The sequence below is a fragment of the Leptodactylus fuscus genome, chromosome 2 (genome assembly GCF_031893055.1).
Source record: "Leptodactylus fuscus isolate aLepFus1 chromosome 2, aLepFus1.hap2, whole genome shotgun sequence".
Lineage (NCBI taxonomy): Eukaryota > Metazoa > Chordata > Amphibia > Anura > Leptodactylidae > Leptodactylus > Leptodactylus fuscus.
The window spans coordinates 190,622,024-190,632,399 of NC_134266.1; positions in this window are offsets into that span (position 1 = coordinate 190,622,024).

Sequence of the window (10,376 nt, forward strand, 5' to 3'; positions counted from 1 at the left end):
GTGTGCAAAGCAGGAATCAAAGCAAAAGGTGGCTACTTTGAAGAACCTAGCATATAAGACATATTTTCAGTTGTTTCACACTTTTTTGTTAAGTATATAATTCCACATGTGTCAGTTCATAGTTTTGATGCCTTCAGTGTGAATCTACAATTTTCATAGTCATGAAAATACAGAAAACTCTTTGAATGAGAAGATGTGTCCAATCTTTTGGTCTGTACTGTAGATCTATTTTGTATCAAACTCTACTCACATTAGAATGACATGTATTACAATAGGGTGGAACAAAATCTAGTAACCATAACAACTAGAAATTCTAGAGTTCACTGACTGACCCTCATTCATTGAAGATAGGTGCTTCCATGCAGAGCCAAACACATGAAGCTGTATGCAGTTACTAGTTATCTTCCACATCTCTGTAGGAAGAGAAGTCTGTAGTTAGAGACCACTGTTGTCTGCAGTCAGTGACGTAACTAGGAATGGTAGAGCTCCAAGGTGAACATTTGACATGCCCCCCCCCCCAAAGCGCAATGCTGCACCCAATATTATGCCTCATAGTGGCCCCTGCACCCAGTATTATGCCCCATAGTGGCCCCTGCACCCAGTATTATGCCCCATAGTGGCCCCTGCACACTGTATTATGCCCCATAGTGGCCCCTACACACAGCATCATGCCCCATAGTGGCCCCTGCACACAGTATTATGCCCCATAGTGGCCCCTACACCCAGTATTATGCCCCATAGTGGCCCCTGCACCCAGTATTATGCCCCATAGTGGCCCCTGCCCACTGTATTATGCCCCATAGTGGCCCCTGCACACTGTATTATGCCCCATAGTGGCCCCTACACACAGCATCATGCCCCATAGTGGCCCCTGCACACAGTATTATGCCCCATAGTGGCCCCTGCACACAGTATTATGCCCCATAGTGGCCCCTGCACATACAGCATTATACCCCATAGTGCCCCCTGCACACAGTATTATGCCCCATAGTGGCCCCTGCACACTGTATTATGCCCCATAGTGGCCCCTGCACACTGTATTATGCCCCATAGTGGCCCCTGCACACTGTATTATGCCCCATAGTGGCCCCTGCACACGCAGTATTATGCCCCATAATGGCCCCTGCACACAGTCTTATACCCCATAGTGGCCTGTTCATCTATGAATACTGCTGTGCACACAAAATTTATTTTGTGGCTTGTGTTTGTGGCTTTTGTTTGTGGCTATTTTGAAGGCTTGCACACAGGCTTGTCACTTTGTTTTTTGTTAGGGAAATCAAGTGTGGTTTATCTGTATTAATATGTTACAATGTAGATATGATTTCTTAATTAAGGTGTGAATTTGTGCAAGATTTATTATGCACTTGTTAATTTTTAGTAAATTAAGTGCATAGAAATACACCTCAGAAACAAGTGATGCAGAGCTACAAAGGGGCAAAAAGAAGCAAATAACAAATTCCTCCTACTTCCTATATACCAAAAGATTTGTGATGACATGCCTTTTCCATACCCCACACCCAAGATTATGACATAAATATATGTCAAATGCTAGGAAGGGGTTAAAAAAGCACTTCTGTACACAACTAAGATGTCACGTGGCTCTTCTAATTACATGTAGGGAAAGTGGCAGTGGATAGTTTCTTAGCAAAGTAACTTTCCTATGTACATATTCATTGTGCACAGAAGTGCCTAGTAAAAAGGACTAGAGATGAGCGAACAGTGTTCTATCGAACACATGTTCGATCGGATATCAGGGTGTTCGCCATGTTCGAATCGAATCGAACACCGCGTGGTAAAGTGCGCCAAAATTCGATTCCCCTCCCACCTTCCCTGGCGCCTTTTTTGCACCAATAACAGCGCAGGGGAGGTGGGACAGGAACTACGACACCGGGGGCATTGAAAAAAATTGGAAAAAGTCATTGGCTGCCGAAATCAGGTGACCTCCATTTTAGACGAATAGTGGATTTCAAATCCGGGTCATATGAGAATGTGAACTTTGTGACTATGAGACAGGGATAGCTGTACAGGCAGGGATAGCTAGGGATAACCTTTATTTAGGGGGGAATGTTATTAAAAATAACTTTTTGGGGCTCTATCGGGTGTGTAATTATGATTTTTGTGAGATAAACTTTTTCCCATAGGGATGCATTGGCCAGCGCTGATTGGCCGAATTCCGTACTCTGGCCAATCAGTGCTGGCCAATGCATTCTATTAGCTTGATGAAGCAGAGTGTGCACAAGGGTTCAAGCGCACCCTCGGCTCTGATGTAGCAGAGCCGAGGCTGCACAAGGGTTCAAGCGCACCCTCGGCTCTGATGTAGGACCCTTGTGCACCCTCGGCTCTGCTACATCAGAGCCGAGGGTGCGCTTGAACCCTTGTGCACACTCTGCTTCATCAAGCTAATAGAATGCATTGGCCAGCGCTGATTGGCCAATGCATTCTATTAGCCCGATGAAGTAGAGCTGAATGTGTGTGCTAAGCACACACATTCAGCTCTACTTCATCGGGCTAATAGAATGCATTGGCCAGCGCTGATTGGCCAGAGTACGGAATTCGGCCAATCAGCGCTGGCTCTGCTGGAGGAGGCGGAGTCTAAGATCGCTCCACACCAGTCTCCATTCAGGTCCGACCTTAGACTCCGCCTCCTCCAGCAGAGCCAGCGCTGATTGGCCGAATTCCGTACTCTGGCCAATCAGCACTGGCTAATGCATTGTATTGGCGTGATGAAGCAGTGCTGAATGTGTGTGCTTAGCACACACATTCAGCTCTACTTCATTGGGCTAATAGAATGCATTGGCCAATCAGCGCTGGCCAATGCATTCTATTAGCGTGAACTGAGTTTGCACAGGGGTTCTAGTGCACCCTCGGCTCTGCTACATCAGATTGCTACATCTGATGTAGCAGTGCCGAGTGTGCATCAGATGTGTAGTTGAGCAAAACTGACTCAGCACTGCTAAGTCTCTGCATTCGCATAGGAATGCATTGGCCAGCCTTCGGCCAATCAGCGCTGGCTCTGCCGGAGGAGGCGGAGTCTAAGGTCGGACCTGAATGGAGACTGGTGTGGAGCGATCTTAGACTCCGCCTCCTCCAGCAGAGCCAGCGCTGATTGGTCGAGTTCCGTACTCTGGCCAATCAGCACTGGCCAATGCATTTCTATGGGGAAAAGTTAGCTTGCGAAAATCGCAAACTGACAGGGATTTCCATGAAATAAAGTGACTTTTATGCCCCCAGACATGCTTCCCCTGCTGTCCCAGTGTCATTCCAGGGTGTTGGTATCATTTCCTGGGGTGTCATAGTGGACTTGGTGACCCTCCAGACACGAATTTGGGTTTCCCCCTTAACGAGTTTATGTTCCCCATAGACTATAATGGGGTTCGAAACCCATTCGAACACTCGAACAGTGAGCGGCTGTTCGAATCGAATTTCGAACCTCGAACATTTTAGTGTTCGCTCATCTCTAAAAAGGACATTTCACCAGCTGTAACAACTCCAGGTCTTTGCATCTATTAAATGGACACTGCTCCTCTGATTTCTTTAGCCCCACCATTCCTGAGCAACTGGTGCTCTTAGTTTAGGTGTTTGATGTGCTCATTAGGCTCTCTACTGGCAGGAGGGTGATCCTGGGCCAAAGCAAACAAGGGGGTATATACAGACCTCTGAGACTGTTCATCTCGAATTGAAGTGAATAGGAGCACTGACCACCACCAATCTCACCAACATGCAGCCTGGCTGTGCTCCGGTCAAGTGTGGAACAAGAGAGAAAGGTCCTGCAGTCTTCTCTTTGTGGGAAAATCCCTTTAAATTAAAAGGCAGCAGTGGGACTGTATGAAGTCAGATAAATGACACGTTGGAGAAATATGAAAGGACTATGGACTTGTTACTCTAGGCAGCGGTAAGCACACCACTGCTGCTGAGGGGGTTTTATTTTCCTCTTTTATTCTTGAAACTCTTTTACTTTAAATGTCAATAGAATATACATTATTTCTACAACTACTGCACTTCTGTACCCGGCCTTTTGTTTGTTTTTTTGGAAGGGGGTCAAAACTAGGAGCAGACCCTGAGTCCTTAGAAAGCGGTTATATAGATTGTCTTTATCTGAGGGGTTGGGCCTACCTGGCCTCTAATTAATGTTGTTCTCATTAATTCCATGTGCTGGTTATTATTTATCGTACATTCCTACTAAATTCTGAAAGCTATAATAAAGGATTAATATCTGTATATTTGGAATATTAGAATCGTTCTACTTGCTGTATTGAAGTAAAATACTATATGGACTAAGCACTAATTATTCCCTAATTAATAATCTCATTTCTGCTCTCGAGCCACTGAATCCCTAATAGTAATACAGCTTAGGTAATAGGGAAAGGTATATGCAGAAGCAATAAATATAGGCTTATACATTATCAATTGCCATTTTCCCAGATTTTCTATATTTGAGAAACTGAAAAGCAGGCAGAGAACTGTAAGAGATTTCTAATGCTTGTTCCTGTGTGTGGGTGTATAGCTGCTTCTCCCATTGACAGATTGCACAGCTTTTACAGATATTCCAGCCAAGTTTCCAATTTGTAATAATTAATTTGGGGATACATTTATAATTAGCACCTTCTTTTCTGAAGACGTCTTTTCATATGATATATATATTGTCTTCTGTTAACACTTTAGGAAAATCTTCCTGGTCAAACGTTGCAGAGGCGCTTTGGATTTCCCACTGATGTCCATTCCCCAATATAAGGAATAACGGTGAACAGCGGCAATAATGAGGAGTGGATGATATGAGTCAGACTTCCATAATGATGCAGTGTTTCCTAGCAACAAAGTGGACCACTTCAGGTTTTATGTTTAAAACATTCTGACATATGATGGATTGAAATAGTTTCTTTGCTTTCTCTCACCATATAATCATGTTCTTTCTAATTAGAACCCATTTGTCATAATGTTCTGCTGCTCAGCGCCTCTATGCTATAATATTCTATAATGGTACAATTTATTCCATTTTTTCTCACCGCGTCATCACATTCCTATTAAAGTGAAATAACAAATGTCAGGTCTTTGGAGATTATTATTTTATCAATCTGTCGATATGGACTCAATAAAGAAATGGGCTCTGCTCATCACAGTTAGAAAGATTACCGCCATGCGATGCAGACATAGATATATGCAGAGGCGTATCCTCCATGAAACAATGGCCTCAGACAGCATAATAATGGCATAAACCGCTGTATAATAAGCTGCCACCTGTTGTATTATTGCAATAATTGACCATCTACGCTCCTGTCTGGCCTCTGCTGACACCTCTAGGCAATACTGCACTTACATCATGATGCTGAAGAACGTCAGAGCATTACGTCCAACGTCCTGATGTTCTTCGGCATCTGGTACAACGCGCCACACTGGAGGTAGCAGCGAATACAGCCCAGTCAGGAGCATGGATGGGAGAGTAAATTATTGGCGCAACCTATTGAAATAATACAATAGGGAGTGGCCTAACATATCAGAACGAAGGGGGTTATATCATGTGGGTGGGGGGTGAAGGGAAGGGGGTAACAGGCAGCAAAGTGTCTAGGTTCATCCCTGGATATATGATCTGTAGAACAGCTATAGTTCACATTTCCTATCACAATCTATCACAATAGAGATTACCAGTATTTAAATTGCCCAAATTGTAAAATTTAGGCCTTATCCTAGGGCCACCCCTAAATTGTCCATTGACTGCCCAGGCAAATGTTAAAATCTTAAAGGGATTCTACCATCAAAATCAATTTTTTTTCTCGTTGACATGTAGGAATAGCCTTAGGAAAGGCTATTCTGTGGCCACAAGAAAAGTGGCCGCTTACACAGTAAGTAAGCGGCCATTTTCTTGTGGCCTGTGGGCATGCGCAGTCGGCTCTGCCCTAGGCCCAAAGCGTAGAAGTTTGGCCGCCCGCACCGGAAGAAGACACGTGAAGAGGCCGTTCCTGAAGAAGATGGAGGCGGCGCTGCAGAGTTCTCTCACAGCATTGGGGACGCCTCCAGTGCTGTTTGAGCGCTGGGGCCCACCCCCAGTGCTGCGAGAGAACTCATTTGCATACCAACAAAAAACAGGATTTATACCGAACAGCAGTGCGGAGAAGACATCTAAAGGTAGGAGAAGAATAGCCTTTCTTAAGGCTATTCCTACGTGTCAATGAGAAAAAATTAGATTTTAATGGTAGAATCCCTTTAAATACGAATACTATAAGACACAATCTTGTTCAGCTGCATTCACACAGGGTTTTTTGGTCAGGAAACTGACACAAATTCCTCCTTCTAAAAACGCCTCACCATAGGACTGTATGGTGAGGCGTTTTTTTGGAGGAGGAATTTGACTCAGTTTCCTGACCAAAGAACTCTGTGTGAATGCTAGGGCTGATATTTTACTCACTCAATTCTATTCATGTAAAGGCTGGCCTTCAAGGTGACTCTCTGAAGCCAAACTTGACAAGAGCAGGAAACGGTGAGTTAAAGGGGGTTTTCTGGGCAAAAAAATGTTTTTTTTAAATGTCTGTTAGTGCTACTAATGGATTAATAAATGCACTCAAATACATTGACATATTTTGAGTGATTTTTGGGTGTCTCTGGGAGCTCCTTGTATCTCCTGAATTTGTTTACAAGGTTCAGCTTCCTGCTATGTGACCTTGCACACTAACCCCTCTCATCTTACTCCCACCTCGTTCCTCCCTCCCTCCCATACGCCTCTCCCCGTCTCTCTAGCTATTCTGCCCTTCCCTACCTACTCAGCTCAACCCTATTATATACTTACCTTCCACGCTTCTTCCTGTGGGATGGCCCTCCATCTCTACTTATTCTGCAGGCATGCCCTCTTCTCCAGTGCTGCTCTGTTTTCTGCAGCGATAATCCACCTTTACTGTGCAAGCGTGGAAACTGCGCAGTAGAAGTGGATTATTGGCAGCAGTGCGCAGAGCAGCGGTTGGAGAAGAGGGCGCGCCTTCTGAATCCATAAAGAGGAGCCATCCCGCATGAAGAAGCGTGCAAAGAAAGTATTATGGGGTGGAGTAGTAGTGACAATCCGTTTCCGGAAACGGGGATACGGATCACCACCAAATAATCAGCAAATGTCCCTGGGCGGTCATATGGGTAACTATACATTTTTTATTAATTGTTATTTAGAAAGTAGGAGGGGGAGGGTGTTTAGATTAGTGTATTTCCAATTATCCTGGACCACTTCTTTAAATATTGGCCACTATCTGCAGGAATAAGCAATAGTTATTGGGGATTTAAAAACAAAACCCAAAACAAAACAGGAAGGCTGTTAATTGATTCATTGCCTCATTCTGTGCAATGTCAAACTCCTATCTTGAAGCATAGCAGTGTTAAAAGAGCTACCAGAGAGATTTGGATGCATTGCCGGCGCTTACATACCTGTGTTCTTCCATGATTTCATTTCTATAGCACCTGCTCATCTCAGATTTCTCGGCAGCCTCAGGTTTACCCCTGAAACTTTGTGAATCTTTTTAATTTTGCAGAAGACGTTGATCATGGCACACTGGCTCTCCACATCTTTGAATACCTGAGACTAACTTTTAACTTCCCGGGTCATGTACATTACCAATAACTCCAAATTTGGGAGCTTTGCACGATACATGTTCAGTACCCTAACCTACCTTGAACACATATCTTGAACACAACACAGGGTCTGATCTTCACTATTTAACAGATTCTAATTGCCCTCCTCTCCTCACCATTCATACATGGCAAAATGGGAGGCCTGAGTGGGTAGAGAACTTCCTATGACAGTGTGGTCCCATTTAATCCTTAAGTACTATCATGGTGTCTATCATGATATGTGTATGATAGTGGTGTATGATAGACACCATCATAGTACTTAAGGGTTAAGGAACAGAACCTCTAAAAACTCCATCTGCACTCAATCCATTTCTCCAGACTGCTCCTTCATCAGTTAACATGTTGCAGTTGTCTCATAGGCATCACAGGAGACAAGTGTAAATCACTCTCATAACAAGAATTACACTGAGGTATTCAACATTCATCAGAAGGAATACTATACAGAACCACCTCGACAAATTTTAAGCTATTTTGGAACTCTGAGACCTGAACTCAAACACAAATAGGATTTCCAGACCCATTGCCGCTCTTCCAACTTATACATAAGGGTGCATTCACACTAAGTATATGCTGAGCTGATTCTGAACGTAAAATATGTTCAGAATCAGCGCATACAAAGCAGATCCCATTCATTTCAATGGGAGCCGGCATACGAGCGCTCCCCCATTGAAATGAATGGGCTGCTTTTTACCTTATTGGTTTCAATGTGATACGCTCGTTTGCCGGCTCCCATTCAAATGAATGGGATCTGCTTTGTATGCACTGATTCTGAACGTGTTTTACGTTCAGAATCAGCTCAGCGTATACTTAGTGTGAATGCACCCTACGTTTTTGGGTTTTTTTCCCGCTCCAAACCTGTGTAACGCAAGATACATTTACTGTGCATATTATTTGATCTGCATTATTATAGATTTCTCGCAACCATAATATATACTTGCCCATAGTAAAGGCAATGTCTGTATCTACTGAGCTACTTCATAGTGTCCTGTCCATCAGTCAAAACCCGCCCACCAGCTTGTTGAAAAATACAGGAAGTGAAAAGAAGACAGTCAGCTGGCAAAACTTGTGAGGGCCAGTGCACACAGTTTTTTGGCACTGATTTTGATGGTAAATACGCCTCAAGAACTCTATTGAGAGACTTTTTTTTGGAGGCTGATTTTGAGGTGGATTCAGCTCCAAAAAACTCCGTGTGCACTGACCCTGACAGAGTGCGATGAGAAAACCCCTTATGTTATGAAGTTCTCCATCACTTTTTCACTTTGAGATATATATTTTAATAAAAAATAGCTCCTTTGTTCACAGTGTAACAGCTGTAGTTATTTGTATGCCTTTTCCTCTACCCTCCTTTCTACATAGACTAATATGTTAAAAATAATTGTAATAAATAATACCCTATACATGGAGGAAACTATTCTTAACACCTTCCCACCTTTTGCATCCCCCCCCCCATCTCGCAAACCCCATAACTTTATTTATCCGTTCACTTAGAAGTATGGGGGCTTAATCTTTGCAGGACAAGTTATACTTTGTACCTGTATCATTCATTATTCTATATGTTGTACTAGGAAGCTGGAAAGAAAAAAACAAAAATCAGAATGTGGTGGAATTGGAGAAAAATGCATTTTGGTGACCTTCTTACAGGATTCATTTTTATGGCATTCATTGTGCAGCCAAAATGACATGTCACCTGTATTCAGTGGGTCGGTATATTACCAGGATGCCATTTTTTTGGCATTATAGCTTTATTTACATCTTAACCCCTTTAAAAAAAAAAAAAAATCCTGAAGTTTTTAGTTGATCACTATCATTCAAATTTTTATGATGCAAACCAGCAAATAAACGAGTCCTCTACATTTTCCACTCTCAAAATCTGCTGTTTCACACGGCAAAAAACACTGAGGCCGGAGGGAAAAATACATTTTACAGTACCTGCAAAGTGGATGGGATTAGTCACATTGTAGGAAAAAAAAAAAAAATCTTCAGTGGAAAAGCTGCAATTTAAAAAACAAACAAAAAAAACCACTTGCATTATAGAAAATCGCAACTGGCCAATTATATCTGTAGAAATTCTGACAATGTCCACAGAGGATAACTGAAAAATGTACCGTATTTTTCGGACTATAAGACGCACCGGAACATAAGACGCACTAGATTAGACTAAGGTTTTAGAGGAGGAAAATAGGGAAAAAAAAAATTAAGGAAAAAAAATTGGTGAAATATTTAATAACCTAATAATATAATATTTCACCAATGTAAATAGAACCGGGGGCTTTCGGACACAGGGATACCAAATGTGTATGTGTTTCACAGTAATGTTTTTGTTTTATATGTATTCTAGGGATATGGGGGTGATTTGAACATATCTATCTAATCTATCTATCTATCTATCCTCATCCATGGATGGAAAGAGACACCCTGCAGTGAAGCTATGCAAGAAGAGAAAAAGGGGCGGGCCAGACGGGTGAAGGAGGTGTGGTTTTCTAAGCAAACTTGAAAACACGCCTCTTTCACCCATCTGGCTCGTCCCTCCTTCACTGCCTCTCAGATCTGGCTCTTGCAATGAAGCCACACAGGCAGGGAAGTAGGGGCGGGCCAGACGGGTGAAGGAGGCGTGGTTTCGAGCTTGCCGAGAAAACCAAGCCTCCTCCTCCCGTTTGGCCCGCCCCTCCTTCCCTGTCTGTGTGGCTTCATTGCAAGAGCCAGATCTGAGAGGCAGTGAAGGAGGGGCGGGCCAGACGGGAGAAGGAGGCGTGGTTTTCTCGGCAAGCTTGAAA